The sequence below is a fragment of the Myodes glareolus genome, chromosome 24, assembly GCF_982192425.1.
Source record: "Myodes glareolus chromosome 24, mMyoGla1.1, whole genome shotgun sequence".
Classification (NCBI taxonomy): domain Eukaryota; kingdom Metazoa; phylum Chordata; class Mammalia; order Rodentia; family Cricetidae; genus Myodes; species Myodes glareolus.
The window spans coordinates 20639410-20666130 of record NC_142049.1 but is presented as its reverse complement, the minus strand read 5'-3'; the positions used below and the strand labels follow the sequence as shown (position 1 = coordinate 20666130).

At 47.0% G+C, this 26721-nt stretch overlaps 1 long non-coding RNA gene across 1 annotated transcript; it reads left to right on the top strand.

Annotated features, from left to right (window-relative positions):
* Nucleotides 1-15072: 15072 nt before the first annotated feature.
* LOC148117974 (uncharacterized) lies at nucleotides 15073-20038 on the top strand. Its single transcript, XR_015736390.1, has 3 exons — nucleotides 15073-15282; nucleotides 18422-18574; nucleotides 19470-20038. It is a non-coding gene; the product is annotated as an uncharacterized LOC148117974 (long non-coding RNA).
* Nucleotides 20039-26721: the final 6683 nt, after the last annotated feature.

The following is a 26721-nucleotide window of genomic DNA, read 5'->3' as shown; positions in this document are numbered from 1 at the left end:
TTCCCCCACCTACCCTCCCTCCCCATCCACACCTCCTCCATCCCCATTCAGGAAGGGACAGGCCTCCCACGGGCTTGCACAAAGCCTGGCCCAGCAAGTTGAGGCAGGACCAAGCTCCTCCCCTCATGTCGAGGTGGGGGCCAGGAAATCCAGCGGGGGGGGGGGGGGGGGGGGGGGGAACCGGTTACCAAAAGCCAGCTAAGCGCCTGGGAGAGGTCATTCTTATTGTAAAGGTCACAGGGGCTTTGCTGTCTTGCTAGGGAGTTTCCATGAAGCGCTGCCTTAAAGCTTTGCTGTCACATCTGTCACACGGAAACCACTTTCTAAAGCATCGCTGTGCTCAACGTGTAAGAAGAATAAACCACCAGGCCAGACTCCGGAAAGTTTTTGACCCAGCGACTGCAAAAATGATACTTTTCCTCCCCGGGATCTTCTTCCTGCTGGTCCAGAGGCTTGCTGGGGGTCCCTGACAAAGGCCAACTTGGCTATGAGGCCAGCCTGGCTACTGTCTCAAAAATACAAAACCAAAATGAAACAAGCAAGCAAACCTGGTGTGGTGGCACACACCTTAATCCCAGGAGGCAGAAGCAGGCTGATGTCTGAGTTCGAGGCCAGCCTGGTCTATAGAGTTCCGGGATAGCCGGGGCTACACAGAGAAACCCTGCCTCGAAAACAAAACAAACCAGCCAAGAAAACAAACCAAAACTGTCTCAAAGGCACCTAGTATCATGGGGAGATTGACTAAGAGTGGCATTTCTCCAAGGAGGTGCAGCACCCTGGGGCTCCTGGGGTGAAGAGTCAGGGCCTAAGAGCTTGCTGTGTTCACATCGGACACTCTCTTCCACACTGCTGCTTTAATGTATTGTTTAAATAAGCAGAATAAAATTGTGGGAAAATGTCTTTTTATATTTTTTTTCTTCAAGCACTATATATCCACACAGGGTTAGAGCTAAGGATGTGTATAGCTCAGTTGTCTGGTCCTAGCACTCAGGGCTAAGGATGAGTGTAACTCGGTTGTCTGGTCGGGCATCCAGGAAGCTCTAGGTTCGATCCTCAGTACCAAGTGTCACACACACACACACACACCTGTGTTTCTAGCACTTGGGAAACTGGCGGGGGTGGGGGGTGGGGCAGAAATTCAAGGTCATCTTTGGCTCCCTAGGGAGTTCAACTGAGGCCAAATTGGACTACACAAGGCTCTTTCTCTCTCCTCTCTTACCTCTCCCCTCCCTGTCTCTCTCCCCTCTCCCCTGCTTGGTTAGACACACACACCAGGCGAGTAAGCAGACTTGCACGTGGCAGGTGTGTGTGGTTTTAAGATCTAGTAGTGCAAATGTGCAAACAAAAGGGGGTCGGGGGGGGGGAAATCTTTAGGCGGTCCTGTAGCCTGTAACAACGCAGTCACCAGTTGTGGGGCTGGGGGCGGGGGGAGTACCCCTGAGGTTGGAGAAGGAGGATTGTGACCTTGATTGGATATTGATGTCGTGAGGGTTGGAGATTAGTGGAGTCCACTGCAGCCGTGCAGACAAGTTTGGAGCCTGTGAGATAGATACTCAATTGTTTTTATGGATTTGTTTGACACGCTGCTGGTAAACAGGAGCTTCCGGGCTCTGACAAGCCTCGCAGGCTCTGGCGTGTGCATGCACATCGCTCTTCATGTGGTCTCCTTCTGTGGTTAAAGCCTTGACGAATGGACAAGCAGAAACCAGGATAAAAACAGACAACGAGGTAAGCTCTGTCAGAGGTTACAACTGACAGACTTGACACTTGGCTAATGTTCACAGTTGGAGGTAAACTGAGGAAAAGGTAAGTGTGAATTCTTCACTCTGGAGCCAAGGGCAGATGGACAGATGAGAACCGTGCCTCGGGGTTCCATGCTTAGAATCAACATGATAAGGCAGGCCAGGGGATCCCAGAGCAGGTCTCATGATGAGGGGAAAGGGCTGACTTACATTTGCATCTGCAGAGCTGTCCAAGGGTCAGATACCCAAGGGACAGATACCCAAGGGACAGATACCCAAGGGACAGATACCCAAGGGACAGATACGAGCCTGCCGACTTCTCAGCTACTCTGGTGCTGCCTTCCTGGGTTTCCCAAACTTTCCCTCTATCCTTCTTTGGAATCAAGCTTACTCTTCCTTACACGGATTCTTCCCCTTGGCCAGGTCACACAACCCGGAAGACCTAGATGTAGAGTCTTGGGTCATAGAGCATTTCCAGGGGATCAGAGCACCCAGGACGTGCCATGGCATCCCCAGAACTCCTGGGTGGATCCCCCACACCTGAGCTCTCCCGCCCACCTGCATCCAGATGATCCTCTCAGAAAAGGGAAAGGTTGCTCTGAACCAGAAAGGAGGAGTGGTGGGGGAAGGAAAGGCTACCGCAGAGGAGAATAAAAGGGGAAGAAAATGTATGGTGTAACAAGAAATCGAACATGGGCTGGAGAGATGGCTCAGGGGTTAAAAACACCGACTGGTCTTTCAGAGGTCCTGAGTTCAAGTTCCAGCAGTCACATGATGGATCACATCATGAGATCTGGTGCCCTCTTCTGGCAGGAATGCATACAGGAACACCACATACAAATAAATAAATAAATAAATCTTTGAAAGAAAGAAAGAAAGAAAGAAAGAAATTGATCATAAAATAAATACTAAGAAAGAGCCCAGAGTGCTGGTCTCCTTGTCTACCTGGTGGGGAATCCCAAGTGCCAGGGGAGGTTACTTTAATGAAACCAGAACACCCTGCTCAGGACCTGGAAGGCAGTGGGAATTCAATACATACTTGTCTCCTCCCGGCTCCTAACACAGAAGTGCCTGGTCTACTCAGTTGTGAAGCAGGCATTACAGGTTCTTGGCTCTGCTGTCTTGAGGAGAGAGGGCTGAGGACTTGGAATCGCACTCAGATTGCCCTGCCTTGAGGCCCTGTTATGAGGACAACAAACAGAACCCTTGGAAAACCCAATTCAGGGCCATTTACATTTCATAGAGAGTACTGGAAGCCTTCCCATATGGCCTGGCTTTGCTGCAGTTTCCACCAAGGCTGGTCTGAAGCTCAGAGTGAAAGGCGTCCCTTGGCCAAGTTTCCATTTGGCCCCGTAGTCTCCTTTGTTTTGACTTAGACAGGAGGGAAGCCAGCCCCCTTCGCTGGCACAAGGGCCCTGTCAATTCACCAGCTCTGGGGAGGGGCTGCGGTCTTCTCTTCAGGGGTGACTAGCAGCTTCGCGCTAACATCTCAGGAGAAGAAGGAGGGGGACATGGGAACAGACTGAAGGCTGGATGGCTGTCAGAATTAACGCCAGGGGGTTGTCTCAGCGTGTTCACACCCCACACCCTCCTTTCTTCTTCCTTCCTCTTCTATACTCTCACTTCAGGAAGAGCCTCTCAGACCTTAAGACTTTTTCAGCCGAAGCAGGCAAATAACGTCTCCTTCCCTCTACCCGCCTCTGGCCCCCGCTCCTGTGTCTTCGGGGCCCTGCGAGGGCTGTGTGGAGGGGAGATCCCCATGCCCGTCCACTCAGCTTTCCTGCTCCACAGTCCGGCGCTGGCACCTCTACAGCCCCAGCTCCTGATTTCTCTTCCTGTGCTTCGTGTCCTTTCTTGAATGAGACTCATTTGTTCTTCCTTCTGATGAGTGATTCCCCCTCAGCCAGGAATTCCCCTCCTGCTCCAGGAACCCAAGCACAGATGAACACAGGCAACCTCTGACCCAGGTCCCAGCAGCCTCTGGGACGTCTTTGACTTCTAGGCTGCCGTGGAAACCAGGAATCTTTCCCTTGAGCATCCAACAGATGCATTCCCTAAAATCGCCATAAGGGGGCGCCCTTTTTTTGCTTCAGTGCTATGCCCCATGTCTTCCCTTACTTCTGTGTCCCCAAGCTACTTCCTGTTGCAGGGGAAGGGGGGTTTCAGGAGGGGAGAGGGTATGAGAGTCAGTGTAGGGTGGGGAAGGTAGCCAGGGAGGGAGGAGCTCAATCTGCTCTCATAAACCGAGTCATGGGCTCCCTGATCTCCTATCTTCCCATAATCCATTTATCAGCATGTCTTCAGCCATTTCTTCAGTCTGGCCTGGGCTCTGAACCTATTTGTCAGCTGTGTGACCTGGTGTATTAGTCAGGGTTCCACCACAGAGGTAAAATACCTCACGTGATCACACATTTTAAGTGGGTAGCTAATTTTGGCTTATGGATTCGGAAGTTTCAATGCATGATTGGTTAGCTCATTGCTGTGAGCAAGGCAGTGCCCCGTGGCAGAAGCATGTAGTGGGGGGTGAGTCTCACTCTACAACATCCAGGAAATGAAGGGGTGGGGTCCCAGTAACCTCAGCCAGAGCATAGCCCCTCCGTGGCTAACTTTCTCACATTGTTCAACTTCCGAAAGGTTCCATTATGTCCGCCCAGCACGAAGTAGGCTGGGGCCCTAGTACTGTCTGATTGTTGGTGTGTTCATCCCATGATGAAAACAGACATATTTTATTTTATTTTTTTAAAATTTTTATTCATTCTTTTTTTTTTTTTTTTGAGACAGGGTTTCTCTGTAGCTTTGGAGCCTGTCCTGGAACTAGCTCTTGTAGACCAGGCTGGCCTTGAACTCAGAGAGATCCACCTGCCTCTGCTTTCCAAGTGCTGGGATTAAAGGCGTGCACCACCACCACTGCCCGGCTCGAAACAGACATATCTTTCTCCTTCTGCATTGGCAGTCATACATCTCCAGGGTAGGGTGAGAGAGTCCCACACCCTCCTAGTAAGTACACTTGCTACAGTTCACATGTCCCTAGTTCCTTAGAAAAGAGGAGGTCAGGCACTCCCTCTAAGACCTGGGTCCGCAGAGGTACTTCCTGCTGTCAGGGCCAGCAGTCTTGCCACAGTTGAACCGTAAGCCTGACTCATTCAGAGCCTGGATAGAACATGGAGGGAGAATATAAACCAGAGAATGATTTATCAGGCGTCCTAGTCAGGGCTACTATTGCTGCGATGAAGCACCATGACCAAAAGCAAATTGGGAAGGAGAGGGTTTGTTTGGTTTATCCTTCCATATCACTGTTCGTTGCTGATGGAAGTCAGGATAGGAACTCAAACTGGTCTGGAACCCTGAGGCAGGAGCTGATGCAGAGGCTGTGGACAGGTGCTGCTTACTGGCTTGCTCTCCGTACCTTCTTCGGCCTGCTTTCATATAGAACCCAGTACCCCCATCCCAGGGATGGCACCACTACAATGGGCTGGGCCCTTCCCCATCAATCAGTGAGTCTTTTAAAGATACCCTATTGCTGTATCTTATGGAGGCATTTTTTCAGCTGAGGCTCCCTCCTCTCAGATGACTCCAGCTTGTGCCAAGCTGACATAAAGCCAGCCAGCACAACGGGTCTTTGCAATAGCAGTGCTTAAGAGATCTTGTTATAGGATTAAACCAACTGTTCCATTGAAGCCGTCTTCATACTCCTTTCTCCTGGCTAAAGAGGTGGGGAGGGAATTCAGTGCCTTGGTCCTCTGCGGTGGGACCTGGGAGGCCCACCAGCTCCTGAGTCCTGAGAATGGAGAGCCTGGTGACAGTGGCGGGGCGTGTCTGTTCTTTTACCTGTTTCCCCTTCCAGATAATGATGTCCAGGGACCAGCGATTACCAGGAATGCTGACTACACTGATTTCCCCCCACCCCTCTTTCCTAACTCTAGAGTCACCCTGGGCAGAGCTGAGCATCCGCGAGATGCTACACCCTGGAACGTCTTGCCGAAATTTGCCTCCGGCCTCTGGAAGCTTTAGACGCTGAGGAAAAGTTGGGTGTGGTGGCCCAGGCCTTTCGTCTCAGGACTTGGAAGACAGAGGCAGGCAGATCTTTGTGAGTGTGAGGCCAGTCACCCCAACGTAGAGAACTTTCTCTCAAAAAAATCCCAAACAATAAAACATAAGGCTTGTTGATAAAAACTGGTCAAAAGTGCCTTGAGCAATCTGAGATCTCATTGCAGTGTGTGTTGCTGATCACCAGCGAGCAAGTATTTCCCGCCCTTCTTTCTTCCTTTGATTGACACCTGCCATTTTGAACTCTTTGAGGCTTTTGTTTCAAGAAGGTTAATTTAAAAAAATCTATTTATTTTATATATATATATACACAGTGTCCTACCCGCATGTATGCCCGCAGGCCAGAAGAGGGCACCAGATCCCATTACAGATAGTTGTGAACCACTGTGGTTGCTGGGAATTGAATTTAGGACGTCCGGAAGAGCAGCCAGTGCTCTTAACTGCTGAGCCATCTCACCAGCCCCTAATTTTTTTTTTTAAATTTTTTGAAGCAGGGTTTCTCTGGATAGCTTTAGCTGTCCGTGAACTCACTCTGTAGACCAGGCTGGCCTCAAACGCACAGAGATCTACCTGCCTCTGCCTCCCAAGTGCTGGGATTAAAGGCATGCGCCACCACCACCGCCCAGCAAGAGGATTACTCTTATGGAGTAGAACTCAGATATCTGCCTGCCTCTGTGTCGCAGCTGGGATTACAGTCTGTATCACCATACCCAGGTAAAAGAGGGTTGATCTTAGTCCCCAAATGACAGATATGGATTCAACCCAAACATGGGTTTGCTGCTCTTCATTAATGTTGGGCTTAAATATGGCCGTGTGGCACATTCTGGCCAATAGGACATGAGGGAAGTCTGTTGATGGACTTCTGGGAGAGATTTCCATGTTCTTTATTTAGCTTTTGTTTGTTTGTTTGGTTAGTTGATTGGGTTTTGGTTTTGGGGTCTTACAGTGTAGCCCTAGTTGGCTTTGAACTCAAGAGATCTGCCTGTCCCTGCTTATAGTGTTGGGATTAAGGTTGCGTATGACCAGACCTGGATACTTTCCACATTCTTTAATAGGCCCCTTCCTAGAAAGCTCAAGAGACCTCAGCTTTAAACAAACCAGAGCTACAGACAACAAGGAATGCTGAGGGTGAAAGAAAGTACACACAAACACATACGCAGACACACACACACACACAGAACACACATACACACACAGAGAGAGACACACACAGAGACACACACACACAGAGACATACACAGAGACACACACACAGAGACACACACAGACATACACAAACAGAAAAGACACACATGAACACAGATATACACACACACACATGAACACAGATACACACACACACACACACACACAAACAAACACAGATATATTCACACACACACACATTGAAAGTAAAGAAAAAAAATTGGAGCTCAGGGGGCCCCTAAGCTTGCCGTAGTTACGGCCTTCCTGGTAAGCTAGTAGACAATGCCACACAGACTTGTCTGTTAAGTCAGACCTTCCTGGGCCTTGTTTTCTATCTACAGTGTATAAAATGGTTAGTTTTCCTCAGGCTACCGGGGAGAGTTGCTTTCACAGGCTGATAAAGAGGGTAGTAAGTAATAGCCAATAGAATTGTCACAATGGAGTTCTGTATTATTTTTTATGTTTTAAAAATTCTTTTGGTTGCCTGTGACAGCGATTCTCGTCGAACCAGACCTACGACAAATGAGAAACTTAAGTAGATGGCCTATCTCGTGACATCTCAAGCTTAGAGCGTGGTTGGATTTTGAGAGCAGACTAGAATCTGGGATCCAGACATCAGATACCTGATCTGTGTCACTTTGGTTCCTGTCCCCAAAAGTCTTCTGAGTCATCCAGACTCAGAAGAGGCTCTTATCTATGAAATATTTATGAATATTTATTTATGAATATTATTTATGAAATATTATGAAATCTGTGACCTTCATGTTTGTAGCAGCCCTATTCACACTGGTCTACAAGAGGAAAAACATGTATGTGACATATAAAACTGTTTGATCAATTTGCTTGGGCTTCCATGACAAAATACCGTTAACTAATTGGCTTTCACAACGTAAGCTTATTTTCTCACCGTTCTGCCTTGACATTCAAAATCAAGTGTCTCCTGATTGAGTTTCTGGTGAGGGCTCTATTCCTGGCTTTCAAATAGCCACCATGACCTAAGCGAGCTCTCTGGCGTCTCCTCTGTCACAACATGGCAGGGCCTGTATGGCCTCCTTTATCCTTAATTACTCCCTTACTCGAAATGCAGCCGTACTAGGGGGTCGTGTGGGGTCTTGCTAATGTACGAATCTGGGGGAATAGCCAGCATTCAGTCCTCAGCAATGATTTAGTCTCCAAAAGAGGGAAATTCTGACACCTGTCACACGGATGGGCCTTCAGGGACGATGCTCTTTTACCAGTCACTTAAAGCCACTAGTGGTACACCTAGCGTACTCACGTTCCCAAAGAGAAAGCGTAATGGCGGTGGTTTAACGGGCGGGCAGTTTCATCTGTACAAAGTGAAGCGCACCTTGGAGATGGATTGCACAACAATGCCAATGAACTCATTACTAAATCATACATCCCCACATGGTTAAGGCTCCCGATGTGGACTTTATCACAGTTGAGAAACATCTGTGGAGATAACTCAGCCAGGGAAGTGTTTGCCTCAAAGGCCTGTCATTGGAGTTCTACCTGTAGAAGCCATGAGCAAGGCTAGGATTGGTGGCCCAACCTTGTGATCTTAGAGCTGGGAAGACAGAAGCATATGAAGCCATGGGGCTCCCTGGGGGGCCAGCTGAGACTGACCTGCAGGCTCTAGGCTAAGGAGACAGTTTCAAAAGCAAGGAGGATGACTCCTGAGGAGTAACAACCAAGATGGGTTTCTGGCTTACACTGTAGAACTGAAAGACAAAGAAATACATCACAGGTTAACAGAAGACCAAAACTGAAAATTTATCTTGCATGTTAAGAGTTCTGTTTAAAGCCAAAACAGAAGAAGTTCCTGTCGGTTCCTAACTAAGAGATAAGTCCGTTTGTCCTGTGTAAAGTCCCTCCTAATTAAGTCTGTTTGCCCTGTGTTAAGTCCCTGATAATTAAGGCTTCCCTTTGTAATCAAGAATAAACTCCTGGTCTGATGTAAACTACTTGCAACCCCCATGCGCTTGGTGTGTACCCTTACCTTTGTTTTCTTTTCCATCGTATCCTGTTAACAGTGAACAACCGCCAACCCCCTCACCCCTGGGAACACCTTATCGCTCCTGGAAGAGGGACTTCAGGAGGCCAGGGCCGGCTATTCTCTCCACCTCCAGCTTAGAGAGAAACCACTGACTGACCAGCCTTGAATGCACCCAAATACAGCTTGCTTGAATTTGGACAGTCGTGAACTTGGACCTTTCTTTTTTGAGAATCTCAGTATTAACAACATATTCGTGTGCACACAAACACACTGGCACACACACACACACACACACACACACACACACAACAATGAATAAATAAATCCTGCAGAGCTGTAGAGCATCATTCACCTTCTGCCCCACGTAGAGTCCTGGGATCGTGAACAGCACGTCTTTTGAAATAAGAGCGACCTGGGTTGGTCTCTGCACAAGAGCTTGGAAAACGTTAAGTACTCAGTCATCAAAATGTATCTTACATCCGAATGTGCGTGCGTTTCATCCTTTGGGTGACTAGATCTTATTGAACACTAGGTTCTTCCTAGAGATGTCCTTGGACTCTAGAAACACGTCTCCAACGTTGCTCAGCAGATCCGTAACCAGAAGGGAAGGGAGGGATGTATTCAAAGGTGATCAGCTACCTTGGACAAGACTGCCAAGAAATACTTCAGTGGTCAGGCCGGGTTCGTGGTCCCTAAATAGAACCCCACCCTAAGTAGGACTCGGTAAGTTGAAGCCTTGACTATCTGGTGTACACCATCTGTGTTCTGTTCACAGCGCTGGGGGAGGGGTGGAAGTGAGGGACCTCTCAGCATGGATGCTCCAGGCAATGCCTTGTTACAAGGAGGCCATCTAGTCTCTGATTTAAGAACTAAAGAGCAGCGACGCCGCTCTTAAACTTGTCAGGATTGCTTCCTCAAGAAGGCGCATCTAGATCTAGCAGCCACACTGAAGACCCTCTTTGGCTACTTAGCCCAACTCTGCAGGGACAGCACAGCAGCCTGTCAGGTCCCCTCAGAGAACAACCGCAGCTCACCCCATGGAACGTTCTCTCTGGATGGTCTCTACAATCATTTCATATTTCCCAAGTGAAGAGACTGAGGCCATGGGACTTAGGAGACATGCTTAATGCAAACAAAGGGTAGAGATGGGGATCGAACCCAGGCTTTCTGAGACACACACATTCTGGTAACAACAGGTTGACTCAGAAGTAAAAGTGCTCATGAGTTTCTGTTATCCCTGCTCAGGGAGCACACTGCCAAGTTTTCCTGTAGTGCTTCAGTCTTAATGTGTGCACTGTCAAAGCAAGCACATATAAAACCGTACATTCTTGACTATGGTAACTAAATCCTTGATCTGTCTGTACATCTCACTATAATTGCAAGTGCTGGTCCACCTCTCTTCTGTCCTTCCCATCAGGTTGTAAATTCCCTGATAAGGATTGGTCGGCCTGGTTGCCATCCCAGGATGGTATCTGATAGAAATAAGGCCTGGATAGATGGTAGTTAGGTCACTGATTGTGCAAGAGTGACGTGTGCTGTCTGGGTACACGTTTTTATCTCATATCTTTTATCTTCCAGGGCTCCCAGCACCAGGGAGCACATAGGGCATGTCCAAGCCTGTCAGCACAGAACATATCTTGCTTATCATGCTTGGTTTTGTTGTTGTTGTATTTATTTATTTATTTATTTATTATGTATACAATATTCTGTCTGCATGTGTGCCTGAAGGCCAGACCTCATTATAGATGGTTGTGAGCCACCATATGGTTGCTGGGAATTGAACTCAGGACTTTTGGAAGAGCAGGCAATGCTCTTAACCGCTGAGCCATCTCTCCAGCCCCTGTTGTTTTTGTTTTTGTTTTATTTTTCGAGATAGGGCTTCTCTGTGGCTTTTTTAGACTGCTCTGGAACAAGCCCTTGTAGACCAGGCTGGCCTCAAACTCACAGAGATCTGCCTGCCTCTGCCTCCCGAGGGCTGGGATTAAAGGCATGCGCCACCACCGTCCAGCTTGTTTATCAATCTGAATTTGACTTTCTGACTTTTCCTGCCTTTGTGGATTTTGTTGTTTTCTGTATGTCTGTTTGTCGCTTGATTTAACAAAGTCAAGGCTTTGAAAGTATGCCTGTCCTGCACTTGGGAGGTGGAAGCAGGAAGGTCAGATGTTCAAACTCATCTTCAGTCACATAGCATCTTCAGTCTTAGCTGCAAGAGATCCTATGTTAAAGCAAAACAAACAAACAACACCATCCCCCAACACTAGGAAACAGGAGGGGAAATCAAAGGGCTTGCCCCATTTTTCAATCATAAACTATCAAAGATGAAAATAAGGGAGCAAGTAGACAGAACACCTCCGTCCTCTGGCCACTCTGCCTTACCATGCACGGACCCCCGGAGTGGCTTACTCTATAGGCAAACAGCTGAGTAATACAGTGGAGCATTCCAGGAGGGATTCCCCGATACCCAGCTTCCACTCGAGAAGCCCCCTCTGTGAAATTCCCGTGAAGAGGGATTTCCCAGTCCACAGCAGAATCGTGCACACAGTTGTCCTTTGACGGCGAATCAATCTAGAGGATGCATACGGGAGACAGCGTGTAAGAAGGTGAGTTCATAAGGCTAGTACTCCGTAGCCAGAACAGATGCACACGCCAACAGTGATAATACCGAGAAATGAGGAGAGGCCTATAAACCATTATGGGCTCATCTCTATGGTGCGTTGTCAAGAGGGGGACGTTGAGTGCAGACCAATACTTCAGAAGTGTGTTACCCTTGGTGTAAAAAGGGGGGGGGGATTACGGATATAGAAGCATGTTTGTCATAATGAAAGGATAAGGCACAATCTTCAAAGCCTTCCCTCCGCACCCCAGGTAGGAGGCGGAGAAGGGCTGATGTGATGAAGGAAAATAGGAAGCAAGAACCACCTGTGCGCTTTCTACAAGAAACATACCTTATACGTAAAGACAAGGGGAAAGAAATGGGCAGGAGTGGCTGAAGGAGTAGCTCAGGGGTGGAGTGCTTCCCTAGTGAGAACACGAGTGGGTTTAATTCTCAGTGTTTCTGGGAGGGAAGAAGGGAGCGAGGGAGGAGATGGGGGCGCGGGAGGGAGAGCGAATGAGCAACCGGATAGAGAGCTAAGCCTGCGGTCCCAGCTACCAGAGAGACTGCGGCAGGAGTACTGCTGGGGCCCGTCAAGTTCAAGTCTAACTTAGGTGAGAGGCTGCAGTCCCACACTGGAAAAGGAGAGAAAGCTGGGTGTGTGGTGTGGTGGCACGCACCTTTAGTCCGTCCTGGCACTCGGGAGGCAGAAGCCGGTGGATCTCTGTGAGTTCAAGGCCAACCTGGTCTACAGAACAAGTTCCAGGAAAGCCAGGAGTACACAAAGAAAACCTGTCTTGAAAAACTAGAGAGAGACAGGCAGATACACACACACACACACACACACACACACATAGAGAGAGAGAGAGAGAGAGAGAGAGAGAGAGACAGACAGACAGACAGACAGACAGAGAGAGAGAGTAAGTAGGGCTGATTGAAAGAGTCAGTTCATCAAGAAAACACAATCATCTTTACTATGCATGTGCCTCATGACATAGCTCCCAGATACCCCCAAATACGAATAAAAAGTTCAGCCAGGAGGTGGTGGCACACACCTTTAATCCCAGTACTTAGGGGGGAGGGCGAGGCAGGTGGATATTTGAGTCCGAGGCCAACCTGGTCTACAAAGCTAGTTCCAGGACAGCCAGAGCTACACAGAGAAACCCTGTCTTAAAAAAAAGACAAACAAACAAACAAATGATTATAAAAAACAAAAAGCTCATGACTTCAGAACACTAGCGTCTCATTTGTCACTGTTATAAAGTGTATTTGGAGATGACAGCTGGCTGCCAAGTCTACTGGCTTGTCAAGGCTTCCCACAGCTTGGGACAGCTGCGTCCACCGACCTTCTGCTTATCATCGGAGGACCAGCATCCGAGTACCACATCTATCACAGAAAGATGTGCCTGACATCCCACCTGCAGCTTATCTAAATGACCCACACGCCAATTACCAGTGTCGCAGTCATACGCACATGCATTACTAATAAATAACAGGACCCTTAAGCTTTCAACTGGCGACTAACACTCCAAACTATGTTTTTAAGTGCCATAGTCATTGTCAGTGATCCTGGCCTGGGGTTCCCAGGCAGCCAAGCCCAAAGCAGTCCCAAGGTGCTCTAGTGGTGACTGGCAGCAGGTGAGGCAGTCAGGGAGGAGAGCCAGTGTGCGGTGCTGGCAATTGGACCCTGCCAGGACCGTCGTCAGCTTCCTAGTTCAGAAGCAGAGAAAAGGCAAACCAATCATCTCTTGCTTTTGTCTATACTGGTCAAAGCTGACTGGGGGTTGCACTTATGTGAACACACACTGGGGACCTACAAAGTGTTGACTCAGCACTGGCAGGGTGGCTCCCTAGGTGTAGAAGAAGAGTCACCCAGAGTAAAAGAGAGATGCCGTGCATCTGGACGTTGCTCAGACCTGATAAAACCTGGCTCGCTGTAGCCAGAGCCAGCGCCGTGTGGGAGAGGGCGGTGGAGAAAAAGAGTGGTATATAGGAGGGGTTCACCATAGCTTGGCTACAGAATCTACCCCAAGTAGTTCACTTACATCCAAAATGTTGAGGGGCCTCCCAAAATAAGGAACAAGATAGGCTGTCTGTGGGGACCATACCGTCACCCATGTCTCAGAGGTCACAGGCAATGCAATAAAGCAAGAGAAAAAATAACCACAAGAATTGGGAAGAAGAAATAAAAACTATTATCCACATAGGTGATGGTTACATTATCATTATCATTAACTAAATCAGAGACAGAGAAGGTTGCATTTCCAGGACAGAGCAACAAACAGAAAACGGGAAGGTAAAGTAAGTGCCATTTTACAGCAGCGTCAAACGTTTCCGTTCCCGCGAGTCCATCAGTGTTCACTGAGCGGTTCGAGGCTGAGTGTTTAAAAAGCAAAAAGACACAACAAAAAATACTGACGTTGCAGAAAGCCATGGCTAATGGGCTCTGGGTCCTATATGTTCTGTAAATGTCACTCTCAGCCCAAATCGTTTAAACATACTAGTGTTTTGCCCTGACAGGCAATATTGGGAGAATAATCATAACTGGTGTGTAGACTGCAAAAAAATATAAGAAAAGAAATAGGGATGGGGGGGGGCTGGAGAGATGGCTCAGAGGTTAAGACCATTGCCTGCTCTTCCAAAGGTCCTGAGTTCAATTCCCAGCAACCACATGGTGGCTCACAACCATCTTTAATGGGGTCTGGTGCCCTCTTCTGGCCTGCAGGCATCCACATAGACAGAATATTGTATACATAATAAATAAATATTTAAAAAAAAAAGAACTAGGGATGGGACTGGAGAACTGACTCTGGTTAAGAGCACTGGCTGCTCTTGCAGAGGACCCTGGTTCCATTGCAGCAACCCGGTGGTGGCTCACGTCCGTCGGTAACTACTTTTGGTCTTTTGGGCTCCCAGGACATGTGGGGTACCCAGATATACATGCAGACAAAACACTAATATACATGAAGTAAAATAATAAAAGGCAAAGAAAGATGACACAAGCCTGCTTCTGAGGGGCCTCCTGGTGTAAGCCAGGCGATACTGAGTGGGCTTCAGCATTCAAGTTACACAGAGACCAGAAGCCTACAGAAGCCTACAGAAGAGCAAGAGGGATCCCCAAACCCTCTTGGAGGTGGAGCCACAGATGCTCAGCAGAGGAGACTTGGGAGGTCCTCTCTTTCCTCCATCCTGGATTGGAGGGTGATGGCCCACACCCTGCATCTTTTTTTACATAAAGGGAAGGAAAGCTGAAATTTCTCAACAGCTAAAAAAGAAAACCATGTCTCTGAAGAATTTGGGAGCTGTTCTCCTGGCACTGGTGGGAGTTATTTAAGGACCATTCCTCACTGCTCCTCTGAAGCCCTGGCTCTCTGCCTCTCCTGCTGAGAGCTGTTTTAGTGATAACCCTATGAAAGTTGCCCCGTCTGGTGTTCCAGACTTTGGTGCCAAGTTCGTTATCATGTTCTGTAAGGATCTCCTTTTTTTTTTGAAAACTTAAGTGAGCTCCTTGAACTGAACTGTGGGTCCTGTAATCTGAAAGTGGGAGCCGTGAAAAGTCTGGCCACAGTTAACAGTTTCTGGGTATGTCGTGGCCACAAAATTCATTTGCAGTCAAACGTGCACTGGATCAGAGATATTCCTTGCAGCGTTCACGCAGGTTGCATCACGGGCCGTTACCACAGCCTTGTTTCTGAACACACGTGTACTTCTCGTTTCAGGTACCGTTCTACTATGTAATGCTGTTAAATGCTGCGGGAAACACCGCAGCTCAGATCTGAGACTACTGCACATTATAAATCATAGTGTTTTCTACTGTGTGTACATTTCCTGCTCTTATAGAAACACATTGGTTTAATTACAGACAACAAAGACTTGTAATTTCTTTCTTTCTTTCTTTCTTTCTTTCTTCCTTCCTTTCTTTCTTCCTTCCTTCCTTCCTTCCTTCCTTCCTTCCTCTCTCTCTCTCTCTCTCTTTACTTCTTTCTTTCTTTCTTTCTTTCTTTCTTTCTTTCTTTCTTTCTTTCTTTCTTTCTTTCTTTCTTTCTTTCTTTCTTTCTTCCGTGCTTCCTTCTTTCCTTCCTATCTTCCTTTCTTTTTTCTTTCTTCCTTTTCTTTCTTAAAATTTATTGTGTATACAGTGTTCTGTCTACTTGGACGCCTGCACACCAGAAGAGGACATCAGATCTCATTCTAGACGGCTGTGAGCCACCATGTGGTTGCTGGGAATTGAACTCAGAACCTCTGGAAGAGCAGCCAATGAGCTTAACCACTGAGACATCTCTCCAGCCTTGTAATATATATTTATATTTTTACCATCATTTCTTAGACTTGGGTGATAGTTGGTTTTAATATCAAATTGCCACAAATGAGAGTCACCTAAGAGCAGGGATCCTTATCTGAAAAAATTGTCCTGTCCTAGTTGATGCAGGTTGATACCTGAGGTGTGGGTGTCCCCTTCTGCTAGCATCCCAGATCAAACAAAACAAAGCAACAGCACCTAGGTCAGAAGGAAGATTCCTCACCTTCTCGCTTGTCCTTTTTTTGCTGAGGGATTGATTCACCCTTTGCTGCAGTTGTGGCTGCTGCTGACCCCTTCATTGCTCCAGAATCAAGGTCTCCAGACCCCCACTGTTAATTAAGGACTTGTGACTTTCCAGGAACCGCCCATGTTTTTTTGTGCCAGAATGGGATTGTTGAGGCCCCCTTCTATGTGGATTGAGCTACTACCAGGGTGTTGACCTCCCTAGTGACACACAGCCATAGGGGGATGCCTCCCAGTGCTGAGGTACCCAGCCCCCAGGACCTAGGGACCACCAAGGTGTCATCCCCTCAGGTACTGGACAACTGTTGTTAATATTTTGATGTAAGCTGATTTAATAAATTCTTTAATTTTTAACCTCTATTTATGTTTTCTGTGTATGGGTGTTTTGCTGCACACATGTCTGTGTTATGTGTGTGCTGGCCATGTGAAGGCCAGAAGAGGGTAACAGATTGCCTGGAACTAGAGTTACAGATGGTGGTGAGGTGCCAGGTGGGTGCTGGGACTCAAACCCAGGTCCTCTGGAAGAACAGCCCAGGGCTCTTAACTGTGGAGACATGTCTCCAGTCCCCACTAAATTCTTTTTTTTATATATATTTATTATGTATACAATATTCTGTCTGTGTGTATGCCTGCAGGCCAGAAGAGGGCACCAGACCCCATTACAGATGGTTGTGAGCCACCATGTGGTTGCTGGGAATTGAACTCAGGACCTTTGGAAGAGCAGGCAATGCTCTCCAGCCCCCCCCCCCCACTAAATTCTTTTAACTTACATATTTCTCCTATGAGTTTTCTTCCTCTAGAGCAATCTAATGCAGTGTGCAACTCCCAACTAAGTCTAACTTCAGATTGCTTGTTCAACAAACAATACACCCATCTCATCTGTACAAAAAATTTATTCATCTTTCATAAATGGTGAAATTGCAGTACACCGAGGAGCTGTTTTAAAATAAATTACTTTAAAATCTATTAACAGTCAATGTTTGCTCTACATTCCTGTTTCTCGTCTATGCATCTGGTGTGATGTTTAGTTTTAATTGTTCACTTGACAGAGTCCAGAATCATCTTAGAAAAGAGTCTCAATAAGGGATTGTCTAGATTTACCATCCTGTGCACTCTTCTGTGTGTGGTGGGAGGAGAACCGATCACATCAGTTGATGTGGGAGGATCAGCCCCAAGGGTGGGTAGCGCCTTTCCCTGAGTCTGGGTCCCGGATTGGATGAAAAGGGAGAAAGCCAAGGGGTGGGCACGCACCCACGAACTCCTTGCTCTCTCTCCCCTGGGACTTCCCCACTGTCCTGCCCTGTAATCTGGAATTGAGTTAAAATAAACCCTTTCTTCCCAGGTTCGTCTCCCAGGGATTCATCACAACAATAGGAAATGAAACTAAGACATCTGGGGTCACGTGAGCATTTCTCAGATGAAGACAGGTCTTTGAGGGGGAGGGACGTAGGAGGCTCTGCCTTAGGCACTAGGGCATTAGGACTATGCCAAATTTCTGGGAAATTGTCCAGCTCTCAGATGATCTACCTAGTGAAATGCTAGAAGCTAGAAGAGTATACAGGCTCTATAGGTTCTATGTTTTCTCTTTCTGTCTGTCTGTCTGTCTGTCTGTCTGTCTGTCTCTCTTTCTTTCCTTCTTCCTTCTTTCTTTCCTTTTTCCTCCCTCTCTCCCTTCCTTCCTTCCTTCCTTCCTTCCTTCCTTCTTTTTATTTTTGGTTTTTCAAGACAGGGTTTCTCTGTGTAGTCCTGGCTGTCCCAGAACTCTGTAGACCAGGCTGGCCTTGAACTCACAAAGATCCACCTGCCTCTGCTTCCCAAAATGTTGGGATTAAAGGCCTGTGCCACCACTGTCCTGCTCTAAAATATATTTTAAAGCAACTCAATATCATTAAATGTCTACGAAATGGGACAAAGGAAACTGAGATGCTGAACCCAAGTGGACGACAGGGCTATTTTACGTCACAGGTGTACCTTAATGTGGTCTGTTGGGAGGTACAATTTCTCAAAGGAGAAGAGCCATAAACTTTCTGGAGGTTTCATGGCACTGCAGAGTTCCCAAAGTGGGCCTCCCAGTTCGCATCTGGATAGGAACCACAGGGGATGGATTACATAAGATGACAGGAATTTAATTAGTTTGAAAGAACAAAAAGTCCCTGAGCGAAGGCTGCCACCTGATTCTCTAAAGGTTTTTGAGACTCTCCTCAGTCATTCCTTTATCTTCTCTGTTTTCAGCATCACAGAATGAGTCATGGTTCCCAGGAGCCACACACATCCCAACTCCTACTCCCTTTTCTCCTCCAACCCTGTCCCTACAGGAAATCTGCCACAGATACACAAGCGGGGGATGTTCTCTGACACCCCTTCTGGATCCCAGGAAGTTGTTTGCTGAGGCTCACAGATGTCATCCTTCTGTCCATGCTCTGGGTACCAGAGATTGGCTAAGGAATCGAGCACACACCTGAGGACAGGTGAGCTTCACTGTCTCCATCCTCCTCATCGGGACCCTTCCTGATCCCGGAAGATGTGCCTGCCTGCTGTATTTCAGTCCCAGCTTCCTCCAGGGATGGAGAGACCAGCAGGCTTTCTCGCCTCTGTTCCATGGCTTATGTTTCTTCAGTTTGAAATCTTCTGAGAAAGGGAGAGTTTCTGTCCATTGTTATTAGTCCATGGGTGATGATAATCTTCTTCACGAAAAGTGGTCAAAGGGCCATTGCAAAAAATTTCAGTAATGACCTTTATTAACCCAATTTCCTCCAGTTTTCTCCTTTTGTGACAACAAGAAACTGCTAGAAACCCATGTTTTCATACCCAGTGCTAGACTAAATCTGATACTTAGATATCTCCTGCAGACATACAACTTTAGATTTTTTTGTTTGCTTCCCTGTTTTTGTTTTTCAAGACAGAATATCTATATACCCATGCTCACTCTGTAGACCAGGCTGGCCTCCAACTCATGGAGACCTGCCTGCCTCTGTGCCGCCACCGCCTGGTTGGCTTCAGACTCTTTGCTAACAAATTCTAGAATTGAGAGAAGAGTGTGATGAGCCAAAGCTTTGCTGAGGAAAAACGACAACAATAATAATAACATCAACAGCAAAACTCTGTTTTTCCCTGAACTTAGTCAGGAAGAAAGTAAGGTATGCATTTTAGATGAAACCATCCAAAGGCTCCCACAGTCATGCAAACATTAACGTTAGCCTGTTAGCAAGGCTGCGGGCTCATCCGCTAATGGAATCACAGTCTGAATAGACTTCTGAGAGATGGAACAGCAGCCAGTGGGGCCTGGTTCAGAGGCTCAGTCACAAGGGCCTGTTCTAGAAAGACACCTCACTTCCTCTTCTCATTCTCTTTGTTCTCTGGCAGCCATGAGCTGAACAGCTCCTTCCTCCATATGTCCTCACCACCATGATGCTCTTACCTCAGGCCTAAAGAGATGACGTCAGAGAAACACAGTGGAAACCACTCTAGGACCCAGATAAAATGTTTCTGTCTTTAAATTGTCTATGAGGTGCTTTGTCAGAGTGATGGAATTCTGCCAGGGCTTTGGGAAGGTTGTCTGTCCTCACCATCTGCGTTGCCTTCTGGGGAGTTCTGAAGGAGCGGGACTTGTCCCCTCTTCTGACTTCTGAGGGTGACACCGCTTATGCCCTCAACCTCTGAAGCGTGGAGTCAGTTTTACAGAATCACACTTGTGCAGTTTTTGTGGATGGGGAGGGTCTGAACCCAGCTCCCATGGTTCCTCTGCAGGAACTTTAACAAAGGAAGCAGCTCTCCAGCCCTATGACAGTTTGAATGTAATTGACCCCCATAATCTCTTAGGGGAGTGGCACTATTAGGAGGTGTGGCTTTGTTGGAGTTGGGATGGCATCATTGGATGAAGTGTATCGGTATGGGGGTGGGCTTTGAGGTTTTCAATGCTCAGGATACCTCCCAGTGTCTCAGTCAACTTCCTATTTCCTAGAATCTGAGATGTAGCCAGTGCCATGTCTGCTTGCAGGCCACTATGCTCCCTACCGTGGTGATAATGGACTGAATCTCCAAAACTGTAATTGGGCCACGCCAATTAAAGGTTTTCTTTATAAGAGATGCAGAGGTCATGGTGTCTCTTCACAGCAATAGAAACTCTAAGATAGCTGGGGTGGTGGTGGCGCATGCCTTTAATCCCAGCACTCGGGAGGCAGAGACAGGTGGATCTGTGTGAGTTCAAGACCAGCCTGGTCTATAAGACCTAGTTCCAGGACAGGCTCCAAAACTACAGAGAAACACTGTCTCAAAAAAAAAAAAAAAAAAAAAAGGGAAAAGAAGCCTCTACGATAAGCCCCTTCCTTCAACAATTTTGTTTATTTGTTTGTTTGTTTTAAATAGTAATCCTTCTGTTCAGGGTTACAAAGAAAGAGACCACCACTCCAACTGAGCATCTGGACAAGGCAGATTGACTCTTGATCCAAAGTATGCTCTCAGAAAAACAAACACACAGAGACAGGAAGTGCATTTGGCTTTTACTCTAACTCGGGTGGTGACTGTGTCTTTTCCCCATTGGCTGGTCTGAATTATTCCATTGGCTGGTCTGAAAAGACTTGGTGAACAGGAAATGGAGGCAGAAAGGGAGAGGGGTCACTGCTTTGAGCAGTGGAGGAATGCAGTAGGAGGTCTTTGTGCAAACCTAGGATTTACTGGGTGGGGGATTAAAATAATTGCACCTAAGTCTCACAAGGTGAGGGAGACAAAACTATCTGAATCCCTTGTCCTAAGCAGGAGTTTACAGTGTTTGATATAAGAGAGTGGTGTCTGATATTTCTACACTTTCTTCCATCGAATTGATTCTCTATCTTTGTCTAAAATAAGATGAGCACATATATGTGGGCCAATGGTTTCCTCAATCTACCTCTTTGATCTGTGTCCCCGTAGGGCCTATAAAAAGACAACTCACCACAGCTGCTAAGTGCTCCGATCTGAAGAATGACGACGTTTCCCGTTCATTCTTTCTTCTACATCTTAGACTAAACCTGCAGTGAGCGTCTCATAGACGCTCTCCGTCAAGTAATATTCGGTTCAGTTGCTGAGAGCTTTGGTCACAAACAGCTGCAGGATTTTGTCACCAGCTTTTCAAAGTTTGTTAATGTAGCAGAGTATGCTGATCAGCTTTGGCTAGCAAATTAGCTTTGCGTCCCTTGAATTAATCCAACCTAGTCTTCGATATCTATCTATAGGTAAATAGATATAGATAAATGATAGATAGGTAGATAGATAGATAGAGATCACTGAACTCTGTTTGCTAGTGTTTTTTTTTAAATATTTATTTATTTATTTATTATGTATACAATATTCTTTCTGTGTGTATGCCTGCAGGCCAGAAGAGGGCACCAGAATCCATTACAGATGGTTGTGAGCCACCATGTGGTTGCTGGGACTTGAACTCAGGACCTTTGGAAGAGCAGGCAATGCTCTTAACCACTGAGCCATCTCTCCAGTCCCTAGTGTTTTATTTTTGTAGAGCCCTTTTGTGTTCAAGTTCATGAAAATATTCCTACATACTTTCTCTCTGCCATTGTTTTGTTTCCCTGGTTTTGGGGAGAAGGCAATAGTGGGCATGTAAAGAAAGTTGTTGGGCTATTACTGCCTGTAATAATTAATCTCGGTGTCAGCTTGATTGGCATGAGAGACGCCAGGGGAGAGTAAAGCACACCTCTGGGTGTGTCTGTGAGGGTGTTTCTCGAGCAGTTTGACACACCAGTCAGCAACTGAGTTGTGGGAAGACCCACCCTGAATGGAGATGGCTCTGTCCAGCAGGCTGGGAGTGTTGGTGAAGCCAAAGTGGAAGGAGGGTGAAGGCAGACAGCGTGTGTAGTGTCCATGCTTCCTGAGCAAATGTGCCTGGGCTTGAGGACAGCAGTCACCAGGTCCCTGGGCTTTCCTGCAGACTCCCACCAAAGGCTCTGGAGGGAGCTTCTGGGTCCTCAGCCTTTGAATGGGACTGAATTGCTGCTCCCTCTTGTAGGGGAGGTACCAGATTCTTGGCCTCAGCAACTCACTGAGTTCTTTGGGTCTCTAGTATAGATGACTATGGTAGGATTATCCATTCTTCTGTGGTGTCAGTCCATCTTTTTATATGAGGTTGGACTGGCATGGTGGGACATACATTTTTTTTAAATTTAATTTTATTTATTTATCTTTATTGTATGTGCATTGGTGCTTTGCCTGTGTGTTTATGTGAGGCTGATGGATGCCCTGAAACTGGAGGGACAGATGGTTGTGAACCTCCATGTAGGTGCTGGGAATTGAATCCAGAGCCTCTGGAAGAACAGCCAGTGCTCTTAACCTCTGAACCATCTCTCCAGCCCCAATGTTTTATTTCTCCAAGATTTATTTCTGTATGTATTTTATTTACATACGTGCTCTGTCTTCACACACATTAGAAGAGGGTATCTGATCTCATTACAGGTGGTTGTGAGCCACCATGTAGTATTACAACCCAACCTTTAAAGGTAGAGTGTTTTTTTTTAATTTTTATTTATTTATTATTTATTTATTTATTTTGACAGGGTTTGTGTGTGAAACAGTCCTGACTGTCCTGGAACTCATTCTGTGGACCAGGCTGTCCTTGAATTCACAGAGATTTGTCTGCCTCTGCCTCCCGAGTGCTGGGATAAAAGGTGTGTGCCACCACCATCCAGCTACAGATAGGTCTCATGGATTGAACTCAGGTCAGCAGACTTGTAAGGCAAGCAACTTGCTGACTGATTATCATCCCAGACCCATTCTAGAACTTTTTGAGACTTTAAATCAGCTGGACATGGTGGCACACACCTTTAATCCCAGCACTCGGGAGGCAAAGACAGGTGGATCTCTGTGAATTTGGGTTCAGCCTGGTCTACATAGTGAATTCCAGGACAGCCAGGGCTGTGTAGAGAAACCTTGTCTTTAAAAATAGCCAAAAATAAAAAAAAAAGCCCAAAACAAACAAAGAAACAAAAACAAAACCCCTTTCAACTGTGGGTTCCCTGAAATCCTAGCTCGGTAGCGATCTTAGTAGGTGCAGGGTGGAACTGTTGGCTGACTTCAAGCATCTGTCCTTCCTTCCTTCATGTTTCCAGAGCCATGTCTTGGAACGAGAAGGCTAATACTTCCGTAAAAGTCCATATTTCCCAGCTGCCCTTGCAGAAACAAACTGTCTTATTTATGTCATAGTTAATTTCGGCTTTTCTGTCATATGCAGTGTAGAGAGTTCTGAGGGAACCGGAAGGGTGGCGGATCTGATAGAGTGGAGAGGGAGGGAGAAGATGGGAGTAGTGGAGGGAAAACTGTTGTGGAGATGCACTGTATGAGAAAAGAATCTATTTCTGATAAAAAAAAATACAGTAAAATAAAAAAGAATCCTGAATGTTACAGGATTTGCAGGTAGTACTTCAAAACCGTAAAGCCAGCTTATGGATAATGCTGAGGTCTCTGAGGTAACCATGTAGACCCCTTTACGTCGGAACCCCATGTGTGCTGGGCTGGCTGGGCAGGCAGGGGCCCTGACAGGGGACACTCCAGGGTCCATGCTAGGACTGAAGCAGATGGCAAAGCAGACTTATCTTTTCCTCCCTTTCAGGTCATTATAGAATTCTCTGATTTAGACATGCTCTTTCTGATTTCCTTTCGTTGGCTGTGTTTGATATTCATGTACGCCACCATCTAATTTAGGCCTCAGCGTTGAGGAGGGGAGCAGTGATAACGTGGACCAGATGTTAGATGGTTGGCATGGACGAGTTCACAGAGAGCCTTTAGGGAGCCAGAGCAATGGTTATGAACTTGCTAAGAATCAGTTTTGCACGGGAAGCTTCAGCCAACCCATGATGACCTAAGTGCTGTGGCGTCACGAAACCGGCAAGGCCCTGAAACTCTAACAGCAGACTGCCGCTCACGTAGTGAAACTATTATTTGATGCCCCCTCATCCCTGATTCCTTCACAGCACATCAGGCCGACTGATCATCTTTGGTCAAGGCTCCTCTTAAACATCGGAGCCCTTCTGCCTTAAATGTCTCCAGATCTGAGTCAAACGGAGACACTCTACTGAGCATTTACTGCCTGGCGAGCCCTAGATCTTTACACTAATCCTATGGGAAAGGTTTGGTGATATTCCTCTGCCTGCGAGAACCAGCCACTCAACAGATCAACTCGCCTGCAGTCTTAGGAGGTCTTGAGGGGCAGAGTTAGATGCAGACCTGGACTTCAAGATACTTGCTGCCCAGCACCCCATCCCCCCGTTTATGCTCTGTGCTGTGAATGTAGCGAAGATCTCTTTCTGCCCGCCTAAGCGGCTTTCTGCACAAGGGATCTAGTGCCATTTCCCACCAGTCAGCTATTTGTTTTCCAAATCGTTTGCACCCTGTACTCCCTGGCAAACCTCCCTAGCACCAGCCATAAGAGAGACCTCTGCTCTCTGGGATCTGTCCCCATCCTTGCCAAGGCCTCTGTGGTGCCTGTCACTTTTGTTTGTTTGGTTTGGTTTTTTGAGACAGGGTTTCTCTGGAACTTTGGCTGTCCGGGCGTTCACTCTGTAGACCAGGCTGCCCTCAAACTCACAGCGATCCGCCTGCCTCTGCCCCTTGAGGTGGGCAATTACAGGTGTTCGCCACCACTGCCCAGCTGTTTGTTTGTTTTTGTTTTTAATTTTAAAGACTTATTTATTAATTATGTATACAGGGTTCTTCCTGCATGTATGCCTTCAGAAGAGGGCACCAGATCTCATTGCTGATGGGTGTGAGCCACCATGGGGTTGCTGGGAATTGAACTCAGGACCTCTGGAAGAGCAGACAGTGCTCTTAACCTCTGAGCCATCTCTCCAGCCCAATTTGTTTGTTTTTTAAGACAGAATCTGTCCTTGTGACTCCGACTGCCCTTGAACTACGTAGACCAGGCTATCCTTGAACTCACAGAGATCTGCTTGCCTCTGCCTCCTGGGACTAAAAATGTGTACCACTTTGCCTGGGTACTTTCTTAACTTGGTGTCTTCGTGTATTTAAGTGAGCTGTCTGAACGACTGCTTATCTGGTCCTTAAATCCTGCAGCTATTCCAGCGGGAGTTCGTGCCTGGCACTTTACAGGCAAGGAGACCAGACACATAGCAAGCTGACGTGGTAAAGCAAATGACAAACTCAGATTGCAAGGTCTCAGAATTACAGTATATACACACAACACCCCTCTGTTATAGGGTACAGACGTCTAGTAATTCTTTTTTTTGTTGTTTGTTTTTAGAGACAGGGTTTCTCTGTATAGCCCTGGCTGTCTTGGAACTCACTCTGTAGACCAGGCTGGCCTCAAACTCACACAGCTCCACCTGCCTCTCCTTTCACAGTCCTGCATTAAAGGCGTGCACCACCACTGCCTGGACTAGTAATTCTTTTTGAATGAATTATTGGTGGTATTGGTAAAGTCTGATGTGTATTCTTTTTTCTTTTTCTTTTGGTTTTTTGATACAGGGTTTCTGTATGTAACAGTCCTGGCTGCCCTGAAACTCGCCTTGTAGACCAGGCTGGCCTCAAACTCACGGAGGTCCACCTGCCTCTGCCTCTCAAGTGCTGGGATTAAAGGCATCTGCTACCACCGACGGGGCGGCTATTCTTGATTTTCAAATTAATTATATCTAGAATTAGTTAAAAACCCAAGCAGCTGGGCACACCTATGAGGGATTTTTCTTGGTTGGATCATTTGAGGTAGAAAGACATACCCTAAATCCAGATCTTTTGAAGTGGGAAGATCTACCACCAGTCTGGGCTACCTCTTCTGGTGGCAGCCTATAGAAAGGACCCGGAAGAATGAAGCTTCTGTTCTTTTTGCCTTTTGCTCTCTCTCTCTCTCATGGACACATTCATCCCTTCACTGGTATTAGAGTCAGCTTCTGGATTCTAAGGAATACTGAAGACCGGCCGAGACAGCCAGCCTCACCGACTGACAACATTGGATTGTTGGACTTTCTGTCTGGTGACAGTCATTTTTGTACTACCCAGACCACAGCTTGTAAGTCAGTCTAATAAATTACATCTACGTGTGTCTATGCAGACATAGATTTTATCTATCAGTTTTGTTCCTCTAGAGAATTCTAATAGAGTAAAGAATATTTGAAGACTATTTTTTAAAAAGTTTTAAAAAAACCCCGCCATTTTGACAGTACAGCTGAAGTATGTCTTCTCCCCTGAAATATATAGATTCCAGTGTAGACAGGGATTTGTGGCTGTAGAAACTCCCCAATATTGCAACTAGCCGGGAGCGAGCAAATAATGATTCCCTTAACATAGGGAAGGTTAGGTCGCAATTCTGTAAAAAGAGTCTGCGATTCGGGAACAGAATGGGGCATGTGGCAATCTACAAAGCCTCTTAGGAAAGCTCAAGAGCAGGTCGCGCTTCTTCTTTCTTCAACTCTGGCCACCAGGGCGGAAGGCAATGGCCTGTCGCTTTAAGAATCTGGTGGCAGTCGCTTTCCTCTCCCCGCCCCGCCTCCCGCGGTACCGGCGGCCGGGACGACCACCCCTTTCTCCTCACGCGGCCATGCTACGGGTTAGTTGGCCCATCCGTCACAGAGGCGCGGCCTATGATTGGCTGCTGCTCTTCGGGCCGGGAGGCGGGGCGGGA